The following is a 15,545-nucleotide window of genomic DNA, read 5'->3' as shown; positions in this document are numbered from 1 at the left end:
CTTGGACTCAGCAGGATTTCAACCTCTGGGCTTGTTAAGGTCTCCATTTCCACTTCCCTTGGGTAATTCTCTGATGCATCCTTTGGGCCTGTTCCCTCGGTCACATACAACATTTCATAGCATGAGGCAAACTGCTCTGCTATATCTGCTATATCACCTGTCCCACAACGTCTTCTCGTCTCACCACCCATTTTACCACTCTCAGGGCCCAGAGCCTTGAAGCCAACCGTGTATCGGCTTTATCCCCCTCTCATAGTACTTCTGCCAGAGGTACCGCAACTTCCCAGGGTTTCACCCATCGAGAGTGCCTTAAGCTCTGACCTATTTTTCCGTGTCCCTTCCAAACAACTCATCCCCATATTGTAAGTTGATGATGCCCTGCACTTTTCGCTCCACCCATAGCAGGGTTTCACCATCCGCGTCTCTAAGGCCCAGGATGCAGAGGTTATTCCTCCTCTCTCGGTTCTCTAGGTCATCTATCTTTAATGTCTCTTCTTCCTCCCTCAGCTCTAGTTCGCTCATCCATGCATCTAGGCGCATCTCTACTAGGTCTGCATTTAGCTGGTTGTTTTCAAGGTTTTCTACTTTGTTCTCAACCACGCCCAGTCACCCTTTTAGGTCCGCCAGAGATGCCTGCAGTTCTCCTCTAAGCGCTTTTATTTCGGCCAGGATATTCCCAATGTCCTCTTTCATGGCGAACTGTTTGATGTCCACTCCGGCCAGCAGGCGGCTCCCCTGCACCTCTCCTGCCGTCTCTCTGTGGGCTTCCTCTGCTGTTCTCCCATCTCTAAAGTCGCTTTTCCCGGGAAGCTGTTACGCACCAGGGCACTTCCCCACTGCAGAAGCCTTTCTGGATGCACAGGTGTCATAGGGGTTGGTCCGGGCCTCACTGATGGTATGGGCTGGGCCCCTTGGTGGGTGGGCACCCTTTTGCAGTGCACTTGGCCTCCTCACTGGTATTATGGGATGGACCCTTTGGTGGGTGGGCGCCCTTTTTTAGCACATTTGATCCTGATGAGGGCCCTCCTCTGATTCCATTCAGGGTGTCTGCGCGTGCCGCTATGTGGGCACCTTGTTGGTTATATAGGAAGGCGGGTGGAGTAAGTGCCTTAAGCTCTGTCCTCTTTTTCCAAGTCGCTTCCAACAACTCATCCCCATTTTGTCCCTTGGCATGTAAGTGATGTTCACCATCTATGATCTCCTCCCGGAGTCCAGCCTCCTACAGCCCACACTTCCTCTTGTTCTGCGCTCCCTTTCGTATGAGGAGCCCTCTCCACGTGGCTTTCCCTGATTTCCACAGTGTTTTGACATTCATCCCTTCTGTATCGTTTTTCTCAAAGTATGAGTTAATGTTGTCCCGGAGCTGTTCAGCGAAGAGTGGGTCTCCCAGGCAACCAGGGACCTCTATGTGGACGAGTTCATCCCCTTGACATTCTGGGTTCCAATGGCCAGGTTCGGTCACCCCCATCATCTGTTGTCAAGTTGGGACCCAATCCAGCATGCTTAGCTGTTCCCTGTCATGATGCCTACATCCGGAGCACCAGGTCAGGCCCAGCACCCCCGGGAGCAGGCATCACACCCCCGGGTAAAAGCCCAGCGGCCCTTTATAGGGGCTCTTTGGACTCTGTCCTTGCGCCGTTGGCGCCAGGCTCATGTTGGCCATCAGTCCTGGCGCCATAGGCGCCAGGCTCATAAGGGGAAGTGTTTGGTGCCCTTACCTGAAGCAGACCATGCTGCACACTCACCTGATGCAGACCATGCTGCATGAAGAACCAAGCCAAATGAGGCTTAGGAGGGACTATTTTTCTTAAGGAACTATTTTGTTACTTGGGTGGGGCTGTGGAAGAATACTCACCTGGAACTTGTTCCAAGGCTATTTAAACCACGCCCGGACAGCCACACGTGCTTCGCGTTGTTCTGCATCCCAGCAGTTGAACGCTCACCGTGTCTGCTCCTGCACCTGGACTCCAGCCACGCCCGCCTCGAACCTGGAACACCTGTAAGGAAAGAAGAGAAGAGAAAGGTGAAAACCAAGAACTTATTCAACCTTCTTACCTGCATCCGGAATCTTCACGCCAGCATTCCTGAAGGAAGACTTCCATTTAAAAGCACCGCGTTGCTCGCTGTAGCGCCGCGCTTCAGTCACCTCTTCCCGAGACGCCGCCCGGCTCCATCGCGGCTCTCAGCACCGGTCGCCACATCTCTGCACCTAGGGGAGAGAAGAAGAGACAACAGGTGAGCAAGGGAACACAAGAGGAAAGCTGAATTTTCAGCCATATTACTTACCGGCTTTTCTTGGTGAACCATTCCACATCTCGGGTCGGCGCCGCATCTGTGGCAGGTACCGCACCCCGGCCCCTATGGGGAAAGGACAAAAGACATTACTGGGGAATTATAAAGACATTTAGAGGGGTCGCCCTCAGCACTAACTCACCTGATTTTACCACCGGCAATTTAACCCCTCAACGCATCGCCTTTGTTCTGCACCTGAAAATAAGGACAGATCACAGGTTAGGAAAAGCAACATAAAAGGAGGCTCACACTTGAACTTTTGCATCTTCATACTTACGGCGTATCGCTCAGAAAAGTCAAGTGGATTTGCCAGGGCCATTCTGAAAACCAGTGAAGTAACTGGACGAACGCGCGCCCCTGCACCAGAAGCAGGATGGAGAGTTCATCCTTCCAAACCATAAGGTGAGCTTAAACCGGGGGTTTTAGAGGAAGTCAGAGAAGAACGAAGGGGGAAAAGGGGGGAGCAAGCACACTATTCAGCAGACAGTTAATCCCCTTTCTCATCTGCAGAAGGATATTACTACGGGCCAGACAAGCAAGATTTGGGGGTCCTGTTCAATCGGTGGTCCGAATTCTGCGCATCACGCTAGAAGAGGCCACAGCAACCCAGACCAGAGACTCCGTGGGAGCCAGGTGAGCGTTACAGAACGCGAAGCCTTCCTACAAATTCCCACCCAGGCGCTATGGAAACTTCTGAGACTGACCAGTTGGCCCAACTACTGGGGGAATTACGGGCCGAAGTACATGCCGCTCGTCAAGAGACTAATGCTCTCAGGAGGGAAGTGATTGTAACAAAGGAAAGAGCTGATGACCTGGCTAGACAGCTTTTGCAAGGTCAAGCTGGACAAACTCCTTTACCCGGTTCCGGAGGGAACCCCACTCCTGTGCTTTCCAGTAACCCGGTGCAGATTAATCTATCTGGAAACATGCCGTTGGCCCCACCCGAACGCTTTGCTGGGGACCCCAAACGATTTGCCGTATTCATGAATCAGTGTCGTTTGCATTTCCTGTGCAGACCTGGGGCCTTCCCTAATGACCAGACCAAGGTAGCCTTTGTATTGTCATATCTCAGCGGCAGTGCTGCCGATTGGTCAGTTCCACTGGTAACTCAAGATGACCCGATTCTTTGTGATTTTCAAGGATTTCAAGCAAGCATGGAAAGGTTATTTGCTCGTCACTCCCAGTGGCAGGCTCTAGATGACGAACTTCTATCTCTGCGACAGGGCAATCAAGACCTCCTTTCCTACATTGCAACCTTTAATAGACTAATTGTGGAAACTGGGTGGCCAGAGGATAAAAGAATCACGTTATTTTATCGAGGTCTACGCGGAGAACTTAAAGATGTCCTGGCCCAAGTTGTAAATCCCCCCCAAGAATGCTCAGAATATATAGATTTAGTCGTCCAATTGGATCACAGACTGCAAAACAGAAAAGCAGATCGGTCCAAGTTTGAGACCCGGGTGTTAGTCAAGACCCACGCTAACCTCAAGGGGGCTGAAGCCTCTGAGGCAATGCAAATCGGAGGAGTTAAAGGACCTTTAACTCAAAAGGAACGTGAAAGAAGACGGCAGATGCACTTATGTCTTTATTGTGGTTCCTCTGGACACTTTCTATGAGATTGCCCGGCAAGGCCGCCCAGGAAGGTGGTAGGAGCCGCTGATAAAATCCATGAAACCTCTGTATCGGGAAACGACCCCGCCCGACAAGCATAGGGGTCCGCTTGCCGAGCTTGGAAACGGACTCTCAGACCTCGCATTTCATTGTGCCAATGGTCCTCGTAGATCCGGAACAGCCTAAGCGGTTGCATGCAATAAAGGCATACATCGATAGTGGGGCTATAGGAAACTACGTGGATCGTGAATTGGTCTCCAGGATTAACCTTCCTCTGCGTCCTAAAACCAGCAAAGATGTCATCACCACAGTTGATGGTACCGAAATTGCCTCGGGACGGTAACACATTCCACAGCTGAGGTGACACTTGTAGGTCCAGACGGCCATCGGGAGGCAGTTGTGTTTGATGTAATCAAGGCTCCACAGTTTCAGGTTATTCTCGGAATCCCTTGGTTAGAGACACATAATCCTCAAATTGATTGGCGAGCGAAGAGAATAACCTTTCCGGAGTGTGCACGAACCTGCTACCCAGAAAATCTGAAGATCAGTCTAGCATCAGTAACCTCTGTCTTCATGCAACTACCTCCGGAATACCAAGACTTTCAGGACGTCTTCCAAAAGGAACAGGCCAACACGTTACCTCCTCACAGATCGTACGATTGCCAAATCGATCTGGTGCCCGGTGCACAACCCCCTTATAGCAGGATTTATGCCCTTACTGAGCCGGAGAATCTGCATTTGAGACAATATTTAGATCAATACCTAGTCAATGGTTTCATTCACCCGTCAAAGTCTCCAGCATCCTCGGCTTTGTTCTTCGTGCCAAAGAAAGAAGGCGACCTTAGAACTTGTATCGATTACCGCGCATTGAACCAGATAACTGTTAAAAATTGTTACCCTCTGCCTTTGAGCCCTGAACTCCTTGACCAGGTGAAGGACGCTTGCATATACACCAAGTTAGATCTCCGGGGGGCTTATCATCTGGTACGAGTAAAAGAAGGCGACGAATGGAAAACGGCCTTCCGTAAAAAATATGGACTATTCAAATACCAGGTGATGCCTTTCGGGTTGTGCAACGCGCCTGCTGCCTTCCAATTCTTCATGAACAATGTCCTTCGGGAACTCATCGATGTCTGTGTTGTCGTGTATATCAATGACATTCTGGTGTACTCCCCTTCGGAATCAGATCACAGAAAACATGTCAGGGCCGTCCTTGAGAAATTGCGCCAGCACAAACTGTTTGCAAAACTGGAAAAATGCGTTTTCCATACCACCGAGGTTGAGTTTCTTGGATTCATCCTGGCACCTAAAGGGGTCCGAATGGACTCACGGAAAGTGGATGCCATCCTCAAATGGCAATCACCTAGTTCGGTGAAAGGCGTCCAAAGCATGCTTGGTTTTGCCAATTTTTATCGCAGGTTGATCCCGGAATTTTCACGGGTGGTGCAACCCATCACTGCACTCTTGCGGAAGAATAAACGTTTTGAATGGACCGAGGAAGCTGAACAGGCCTTTCAGGAATTAAAAGCTAAATTTACGTCCGCACCTATTTTGAAACACCCGAGTCCTGATCTCCCATATATAGTCGAAACCGACGCATCCAGCTTCCTGTCCTGTCTCAGAGAGACCCCGAAACCAACCAACTGCACCCCGTAGCATTTTGGTCCAGAAAGTGCTCGCCGCCGGAGATATATTATGCAATCACCGATAAGGAATTATTAGCCATTAAGTCCGCCTTTAAGGCTTGGCGGCATTATCTTCTTGGCGCCAGGCATACCATCACCGTGATCACTGATCACCGAAATTTACAATATTTAAAAACTGCCAAGGCTCAGTCTTCACGACAGCTCCGATGGGCTTTATTCTTTGCTGAGTTCGATTTTGTAATCACTTACCGTCCCGGCTGTAAGAATGGCAAAGTGGACGCGCTATCTCGAATTGGAATGGGGGAAATGGACACAAACTCAGAACCTGTGCCGATAATTCCCGAACAAAGAATCTTGGGGATAACCACTTTACAAGCCCTTGAAGACATTCAAGCACGGGTAAAACTATTCCTGGACTCTTCAGCCTTGCAGGATTGGATCAAAAGGGGGTCTGACTTTTCAATCAACGATGGCTTACCTTACTTCCAAGGACGTTTATTTTTGTTGCCAGAAAAGGAATTGCAAGAACTGGTTATTTCCCGTCATCACGATACTCTGATGGAAGGACATCCTGGCATTGCCAAAACAGAGGAAAAAATTAAACGACAATTCTGGTGGCCGTCCTGGCGAAAGGATATTAAATCTTTCACGATGTCCTGTGGAGTTTGCGCCCAAAACAAAGGTCAAAAAACAAAACCCGCCGGTCTTCTTCAACCCTTAGACATTCCACCAGCACCTTGGCACACCTTGTCACTAGATTTTATCACGGACCTGCCCTCTTTTAATGGATACAATACTATTCTGGTTGTGGTAGATTTATTTTCCAAGATGGCCCATTTTATTCCGTTGAGAGGATTACCTTCAGCTTTTGTTCTTGCCAAGGAATTCCTCGAAAATATCATCCGTCTGCATGGATTCCCGCCCATACTAATCTCCGATTGGGGAAGCCAGTTTATTTCTCATTTTTGGAAAAAGTGTTGTCAACTGGCACAAATCGACGTAAGACTCTCAACCAGCCACCACCCACAGACCGATGGTCAGACGGAGAGAACGAACCAGACCCTTGAACAATATCTACGATGTATGTTGCACCAATCAGAGGGTAATTGGAAGGATATTTTATGGGTGGCTGAATATGCATACAATAACTCGATACACTCTGGAACTGGTCAGAGCCCCTTTTATACCCTATATGGACATCACCCTCGTACTTCAGACTTGGACTCACCTTTGAGCCTCGAAATGCCCGCAGTGGACCATTTGCATTCTACGATTACTCAAGCCTTCAAGGATGCTACTGCACACTTACAACATGCGAAAGAGAAATACAAAAAGAATGCGGATCTGCATCGAAAGGAGGCGCCTCCATACCAAATAGGGGATCAAGTATGGTTGGTTACCAAACACTTATCGCTCAAGGGACCTCGGACTTTTAATCCAAGGTATTTAGGCCCTTACTCGATCAAAGCTATAATTAACCCAGTGGCAGTCAAGCTAGATCTACCAGCTAACATGTGGATTCACCCCGTTTTTCATGTGTCGCTTTTGAAACCAGTGCAACCAGGAACCAGATTAATAAAGCCACCAGAACCAATCCAGATAGATGGGGAGCCTGTATTCGAGGTGAAGAACATTTTGGACTCTAAGATCTCAAAATCAAAACTTTTCTATCTAATTGATTGGAAGGGGTACGGGCCTCAAGAAAGATCTTGGGAACCCAGCGACCACATACATGCACCTCGGCTAGTAAAAAGGTTCCATTGGAATTTCCCAAACAAACCGAAACCTCCTGAGGGAACGACCTTGGGAGGGGCCTTGGGGGGGAGTGCTGTCATGATGCCTACCCCCGGAGCACCAGGCCAGGCCCAGCACCCCCGGGAGCAGGCATCACGCCCCCGGGAAAAGCCCAGCGGCCCTTTATAGGGGCTCTTTGGACTCTGTCCTGGCGCCGTTGGCGCCAGGCTCATGTTGGACATCAGTCCTGGCGCCATAGGCGCCAGGCTCATAAGGGGAAGTGTTTGGTGCACTTACCTGAAGCAGACCATGCTGCACACTCACCTGATGCAGACCATGCTGCATGAAGAACCAAGCCAAATGAGGCTTAGGAGGGACTATTTTTCTGAAGGAACTATTTTGTTACTTGGGTGGGGCTGTGGAAGAATACTCACCTGGAACTTCTTCCAAGGCTATTTAAGCCACACCCGGACAGCCACACGTGCTTCGCGTTGTTCTGCATCCCAGCAGCTGAACGCTCACTGTGTCTGCTCCTGCACCTGGACTCCAGCCACGCCTGCCTCGAACCTGGAACACCTGTAAGGAAAGAAGAGTAGAGAAAGGTGAAAACCAAGAACTTATTCAACCTTCTTACCTGCATCCGGAATCTTCACGCCAGCATTCCTGAAGGAAGACTTCCATTTAAAAGCACCGCGTTGCTCGCTGTATCGCCTCGCTTCACTCACCTGTTCCCGAGACGCCGCCCGGCTCCATCACGGCTCTCAGCACCGGTCGCCACATCTCTGCACCTAGGGGAGAGAAGAAGAGACAACAGGTGAGCAAGGGAACACAAGAGGAAAGCCGAATTTTCAGCCATATTACTTACCGGCTTTTCTGGGTGAACCATTCCACATCTTGGGTCGGCACCGCATCTTTGGCAGGTACCGCACCCCGGCCCCTATGGGGAAAGGACAAAAGACATTACTGGGGAATTATAAAGACATTTAGAGGGGTCGCCCTCAGCACTAACTCACCTGATTTTACCACCGGCAATTTAACCCCTCAACGCATCGCCTTTGTTCTGCACCTGAAAATAAGGACAGATCACAGGTTAGGAAAAACAACATAAAAGGAGGCTCACACTTGAACTTTTGCATCTTCAGACTTACGGCGTATCGCTCAGAAAAGTCAAGTGGATTTGCCAGCGCCATTCTGAAAACCAGTGAAGTAACTGGACGAACGCGCGCCCCTGCACCAGAAGCAGGATGGAGAGTTCATCCTTCCAAACCATAAGGTGAGCTTAAACCGGGGGTTTTGGAGGAAGTCAGAGAAGAACGAAGGGGGAAAAGGGGGGAGCAAGCACACTATTCAGCAGACAGTTAATCCCCTTTCTCATCTGCAGAAGGATATTACTACGGGCCAGACAAGCAAGATTTGGGGGTCCTGTTCAATCGGTGGTCCGAATTCTGCGCATCACGCTAGAAGAGGCCACAGCAACCCAGACCAGACCAGTGCCTCCGTGGGAGCCAGGTGAGCGTTACATTCCCCCTCATCTTCACTCCGCCAGTGCCTCGTTATAATGTGACAGTGCTTCCCCTGATAGACCCTCATACCTGCCTGGGTTGCCCACGGAACAACCCGAAAAAAGCCCCAACAAAACTTCAGTCAAACGTTCAAACCGTCCACTGCAACTGGCAGTAAATGTCTTGGAGACGCCCTCCTTTCCTCCGAGGGCCACTTGAGGGGGTTTGTATCTCCTTCCCCAGACTTTCTTGCTGAGACCCTTTCAGCCCTGCCGTACAGAGCACTGTTCAGGGGGGTTTATGTGGTGATGGGCCATTCAGGCGCATGTACTTCTGCCCAGTTGGCCCTCCCTTCCACCTGGGTTGGCACCCGACGTGTCCTGCTTGCCCTTCTTCTTCGCCGGGGTCGACTGTTGCTCTATATCCATCTCTACGTCTGTGGTCAGGTGGCACATGGCCTGCTCCGCCTCTTCCGCCAATGTAATACGATAGTCTATCCCCTCCACCTCGAATTGTAAAGCAAAGGGGAATGCCCAGCGGTACCTGATTCCCTTGTCATTGAGCCACTTTGTGAGTGGTCGGCAATCTCACCTTATTGAGAGAGTGAAATTAGATAGGTCTTGGTAAACCGTAATACGAGTGCCCTCATAGTCTGTGGCCTGTTTTATCCATGCCCTTGTGAGTACCTCAGCTTTGTCTTTATATCGGGAGAAACTGATCATGACGGATCAGGGCCCCGTTCCATATGGTTTACCTCCCCTGTGTGCTCTTTCAAATAGTACCTCTTTGGCCCCTTCCATTTCAAAGAGTAAGTTTATGATGCCCTGCACTGTTCGCTTCACCCCTACCAGGGTTCACTGTCCGCCTCTCTAACACCCAGGATGCAGAGGTTATTCCTCCTCTCTCTGTTCTCCAGGTCGTCCATCTTTAATGTCACTTCTTCCTCCCTCAGCTCTAGTTTGGCCATTCAGGCATGTTGGCGCATCTCTACTAGGTCCGCATTTAGCTGGCTGTTTTCAAGGTTTTCTGCTTTGTTCTCAGCAGCTCTCCCCGTAAGGTCCACCAGGTATGCCTGCTCCTCTAATCACTTTTATTTCGGCCAGGATATTCCCAATGTCCTCTTTCATGGTGACCTGTTTGATGTCCACTACAGCCAGCAGGCGGCCCCCCTGCACCTCTCCTGCCATCTCTCTGAGTCCCTCTGTGGGCTTCCTCTGCTGTTCTCCCATCTCTAAGCCGCTTTGCCTGGGAAGCTGTTACCCCCCAGGCACTTCCCCACTGCAGGTGCCTTTCTGGACGCACAGGTGTCACAGGGGTTGGTCCGGACCTCACTGATGGTATGGGCTGGGTCGCTTGGTGGGTGGGCGCCCTTTTGCGGTGCACTTGGCCTCCTCACTGGTATTATGGGCTGGACCCTTTTGTGGGTGGGCGCCCTTTTGCAGTGCACTTGGCCTCCTCACTGGTATTATGGGCTGGGCCCTTTTGTCAGTGGGGGCCCTTTTTTACCGCATTTGGTCCTGATGAGGGCCACCCTCTGATACCTTTCAGAGTGTCTGCGCACATCGCTCTGTGGGATCCTCGTTGGTTATGGGGAAGGCAGGTGGAGTGCCCACCTGCTCAGCATCTCGGAAGGTCCGGGAGTCCACCCCAGTCCCGGTCCAATACCCCAAGGTGGTGGCCGCTAATCTGGTGGCTTGTGCTCTTTGCGGCGCTCCCAGGGCCTGCAGCCCTGCCTCACTGCTCTGCAGCTGCAGGGTCAGGCGCACTTCAGATGTTGGAGGGGACACTCACCGCCAGGCCCAGGGGTTGCACTTGCACCTCTCCACAGGTCCAATCTGCGCAGCCAGGCACCCGCCTTCCCGTAATCTGGCTGAGTCCCCTTGCCGGCCGATATGCTCTCTCCTCGCAGCTGTGGGTCTGCCGTGGAGTGGGGGACCCTCCAGGTCATCTGCAAGTGGATCTGCAGCCCCACTGGTGCACGGCTGCCCTCTACTGTCTCGCTCTGCACCAGTCCTTGGCGTGTCCTCTACTGTTCGGTCTAGGGCCTCAGGAGGGGCAGGCATTTGATTGCGCACTTCTTTATCGTTCTCCTTCCTCCGGGCCCCCCAGTCGGCAGGGCAGTCGGGGGCCTCTTCTGCCACAGTTTTGTCCTTTAAAGCTGCGCCCGGGGCAGACCGGTCTGCACTATCTCATCTCTTGTGTCGGGGAAGACGGGAGCCAAAAATTAGGTGGCCATCTTCCTTGCGCCCCGTGGTGGTCTCCCCAGATTCCCTTTATGAAACAGATTAAATGTGGGAATCTTCTGATCCTTTTGCAATTTCCTGAGTAATCTTGGCTAATGAAACTTCTTTCTTGAGCTAAGCAAACTTTCCTTACCTTTGTTGAATTGAATAGGGAAGAATATGAGTTCTCCTTGTCTTTGTAATGGAGTTAAACGGCTGAATCTGTTTCCTGAGTTATCCACTGGATGAGTTTGGTCCTCACTTGAGGTCTGCTATGGATCAAACTTCAGGGTATTTCCCTCCAAAGTGGAGAATGCTCATTGTTTGGAGGACGATTTATTCTAAAAGGTTCTGTGGAAGTCCCTTTACTTCCATCTTGTTATTTGTTCAATATAACAGGGATATCTGGGTGTGTATTGGAAGAGACTTTCTACTCAGTCAGGATGGTTTTCAATCAAATGACAGTTGCCATTCAAACTGACATAATTGTCACTTTTATTTAGTTTAATCATGCAGGGCTTTTGGGTCCAGAGGCCATGGTTTATGCAATCTATCAGAGGCGATAGCCTCTGAATTAAATAGTTTCCCAGTGTAATAGACATGCTCTGTGGAGACAAAATGATCACCGGATGGGTGAGTGTTTGCTGCCCTATTTTGATTTTGACTTCTGTAACACCATGTACTAGGATTTGCCTCCCGCCTAAATTGTGCAGCTCTCCAAGGAGAGGCTTGAGGGTGATCAGCTGACTTTTTCTTATTTCTTGGTTGAGAGAGTGTCAAGAGAGTGTCAAGCACTTCTCTACATATCAAGGTCACTTGGGACCCTGTGTCTTTGAGAGCCAGCAAGTCACACTGTCTCTGAACTTGGACAGGCACGAAAAACCTGTCATCTTTCATCTCCATCTTACAGAGAAAGTGTGAGCTAGTGGATAATTGGGATTGCATTTGGTTGATGTTTGGGATTTCATAAGCTTCACCTTGGCCAGTCCCCTCGGGGGCATTCTCCATGGAGTCAAGTTCATGTGGGTTGGTGTCAGGAATACCCCGAGGAAGGTTCCCCATTATCCTACACGTAAGGTCACAAAGTTCCCACAACGCCAATACCATCGCAAAGATTCAGCATCCACGTTACCATGGCGTCTTTGGCTGCCGCTCCACAAACAATGCTATTGCGCTTCATGGGGGAGGAGATACGCGCTCGTACGGCCACTCATTAAAACACTTCCGATTGACCGCACTCGCCGCTTCTGATTGTTTCAATCTTAGCGCTAGCTGGTTTGCTCCAACTCTTGTTCTTGTTTTGTCCTTTGTCCTTGGCCTGTGTTCCTCTGATCTGCCCTACCTTGCTCCCCCTCCTTTCCCAATCCTCCTAGTATCCTCGATCCTTCATTGAAAGCCTCCTGCAAATTGCCGACTCGGAACACTACCTTACCTGCATCTGCCCGCTAATTTGGATACTTCACTGCTCACACGCTGCCGACTCGGAACGCTACCTTACCTGCAACTGCCCGCTGTTTTGGATACTTCACTGCTCACACGTTGCCGACTCGGAACGCTATCTTACCTGCTACTGCCTGCCGAATCTGTACTTTGCTGTTCGCACGTTACCAACTCGGAACACCATCTGGACTTGCCCCGCCTCTCGAACTGGTTACCTCTGTGTCCGCACATCATTGACTCAGACTTCGTTTCTACACTGCAACCGGAAAATCCCACAACTGGTCATACGGTTGTCAAGCTTTCTGATACAGAAGCTGGAGAGAGCCTGCATTGCCCAATACTGTGCGCCCGGACTAGCCCGGACTAGAGACTTCCACTTGGCGCTTAGTTCGTGAGGCGTCCTCGTTTCGGCGGGACAGGTAAGGACTAGAGACTGCCTATTTTACCGTTTAGGCGTCCTCGTGCCGTCGGGTATAGGGTAGATTGGGTATTGCAGAGCTGCTGGTAAGTGTCCAAACCCATTCAGTTAATGTCCTTTGATGTATAGTTATGTTCTTTTCTAGCTAGTTCTAGTCCATACGTTGGTTGTATTTTGTTCTTACTCTTGTGAAGTTGCATCTGTGAAATTGTGTCTGAAGCCCGGCTCCTGAGTTCCATTTGGGGGGTCTTCAGCTGTCGTCCATTGGGTGTCCAAGGAACCACCATTCGGCTCCTGCATATCGGCTGCTGCAGCGACCCTGTCTTTCGGTTGACTGCTACCTTTGTAGTTATCCTTTTTGGAATACAAAGGGAGACGTTGGCAGGGAGAATTCTACGACTACACGTCGAGAGTTCCCTGACTTCGGATTGGCAAACCTGATAGTTGGTCAAGGAATCTGTAGGAATTAAAACACACTTCGAGATTAACATTTTAGCAGGAACATGCCCTTTTTATGCAAGCTCTGGGTCACTGCTACTGTAATGCCTCAAAACACTTGAAGAGCGTGGAAAACCCTTTTGTTTTGGGGTTTTTATTGAAATAATTGGGTTTTATTCATCTTGGCTCTAACGGCTAGAGATTTCTTTGTTACTCTCTTTTCATTCAGGTTCTTTGTCAGACTTCTTTTAGCTCTGATTCTCTGTCCTTTTGGAGGAGTCATTAGATCTGGGAAAGAAGCAACACAGAGTTGCAATCTCCACAGTGTTCTCTGCTTTTTCAAATGTAATTGTAACATTTTCTCCTCACTAAATTTCACTGTTTTTATTTTTCTTTGGTTTTATTTCAAGGAATAAAAAGAGTATACTCTTGGCCTTTGCCTATTTCTCAGCCAACTCAGGCATATTTTCATGTGAGGTAAAAGAAGCTTCCTCTAAGGCTTTGCATATCTTTTCTGACGACTACCCTATTTCCTCTTCTCCTTGTAAAATTTGAATTGGTACAATTTCTTCTTGTCATTGTCCATCCTGGCCTGTCAAATCATTCTGGCCAAGGCTTCTATGAGCATTAGGATCAGGATTTCCCTGTTCAGATCTCATGAATTGGTCAATGCTCTCTTTCAATTGCCTGACATGTCATTCCAGTTGTGAGAATCTCTCTCCATTTTGCAGACAGCAGGGCCTTCTCTTGTCATATGTCGGTTCTTTTTTAGAAGGACAACTGTCTCTTCTAGGGAGGTAGTTCTGGTAGTTCTGAGAACCATTGTTGCACCTCCACTCTCCCTGGTACTTGGCTTTGTTATCCTGGAACCTAGGATCAAGTGGAGGGTATTTTTCTTGGTAATTAGCCCTAAGAGATGGTGATTGGCTTCTCACACTGGAAATAAATGTCTGATTTGAATTTCCCTGACCAGTAGATACTCCTGGATTCCGAGCATTTTTCTCTGTAGTAGGAACATATTTGTGGCCTAGGATAGGCTTTGAGCCTAAATAGCTGTGGTGTAGTCAATCGTGGACCTCCTCACGCTCGTGCTCAAGTGTCGTCCTTTCACACCTGCATACCAGAAAGGAGAGTCGGCACAAGGAGCTGGGGTGCAACACGTCTTTATTCTTGAAGACCCTGCGTTAGACTAACCTCTGGGCGGTAACCCCGCCCCTCAACATACGCGGGTCGCAGCCCGCGGATCAAACATAAACAGAGGACTGTCGTCCTTGGATAAGGAAGTGAGGACATCACATCCCCCCGTTACTAAACTTTAAGTCCAACTTAGCTCATTTCCTCAATGAGGCGGTGGGGCTTTTTCCTCGTCCTGGTTGGTCGACCTTCTATTCTTGTCGAAAGATCTGCCCATGTCTCAGGATTCACTTCTCCTTCGGAGTCTTCTCTATCTCCTTCATATGGAGCATCCCATGGATTGAGCTCATCACTCAGGTTTGTGTCACCTAAGGCTGGGGCTCTCGATACCCTTCTGAAGTGGGATGAGTTCCTTGTTATGGTCCTGCGGTCTCCTTCCGCGGTGATGAGTGATCCTTTACTGCGGATGACGATGAGAGGCTCCTCGCTGAATGGAGCTACGTTTTTCCGAGGCTGGGGCTGGCGGACTATCACCATGTCTCCTGGCGCCAAATCATTTGTCTTGGCTTGTCGTTTTGTGTCCGCGGCCCTTTTCATGGTTTCCTTCATGCATGCATCCTTCACCCTCATTTCTGCGTCCCTTGCATAGTGGTCTTCCTCAATGGCTACGTGTGGTATTCTTGTTCTTATTGTTCGCCCGAACATCACTTCTGAAGGTGTTTTCCCCGTGGTGCTGTGTGGCGTATTTCTGTAGTCTCGCATGAGTTGGTATAACAGTTTTTCCACAGGTTCGCCCGTGATGCGAGCAATTTGTGTGGTGCGTTTGATGTTGCTCATGAACCGTTCGACGGTCCCATTGGCTTGTGGCCATAGAGGTGTTACTTTTCTGTGTCTGAAGCCCATGTATTCGGCAAATCTTTGGAAGTCCTGTCCTGTGAATGGAGGTCCATTGTCAGATTTAACTACCTTGGGTACTCCGTACGTTGCGAACATCCGATCTAGGACTGGTATGGTGTGGTGTGCAGATGTTGACGGGACTATCTGTAGATCGGGGTATCTTGAGTACTCGTCTACTGCCACCAGAATGTATTCTCCTCCTTCCATGGGC

Source organism: Ambystoma mexicanum, chromosome 9, assembly GCF_040938575.1.
Source record: "Ambystoma mexicanum isolate Mex_15411 chromosome 9, UKY_AmexF1_1, whole genome shotgun sequence".
NCBI lineage: Eukaryota > Metazoa > Chordata > Amphibia > Caudata > Ambystomatidae > Ambystoma > Ambystoma mexicanum.
Note: the sequence above shows the minus strand (reverse complement) of the source record.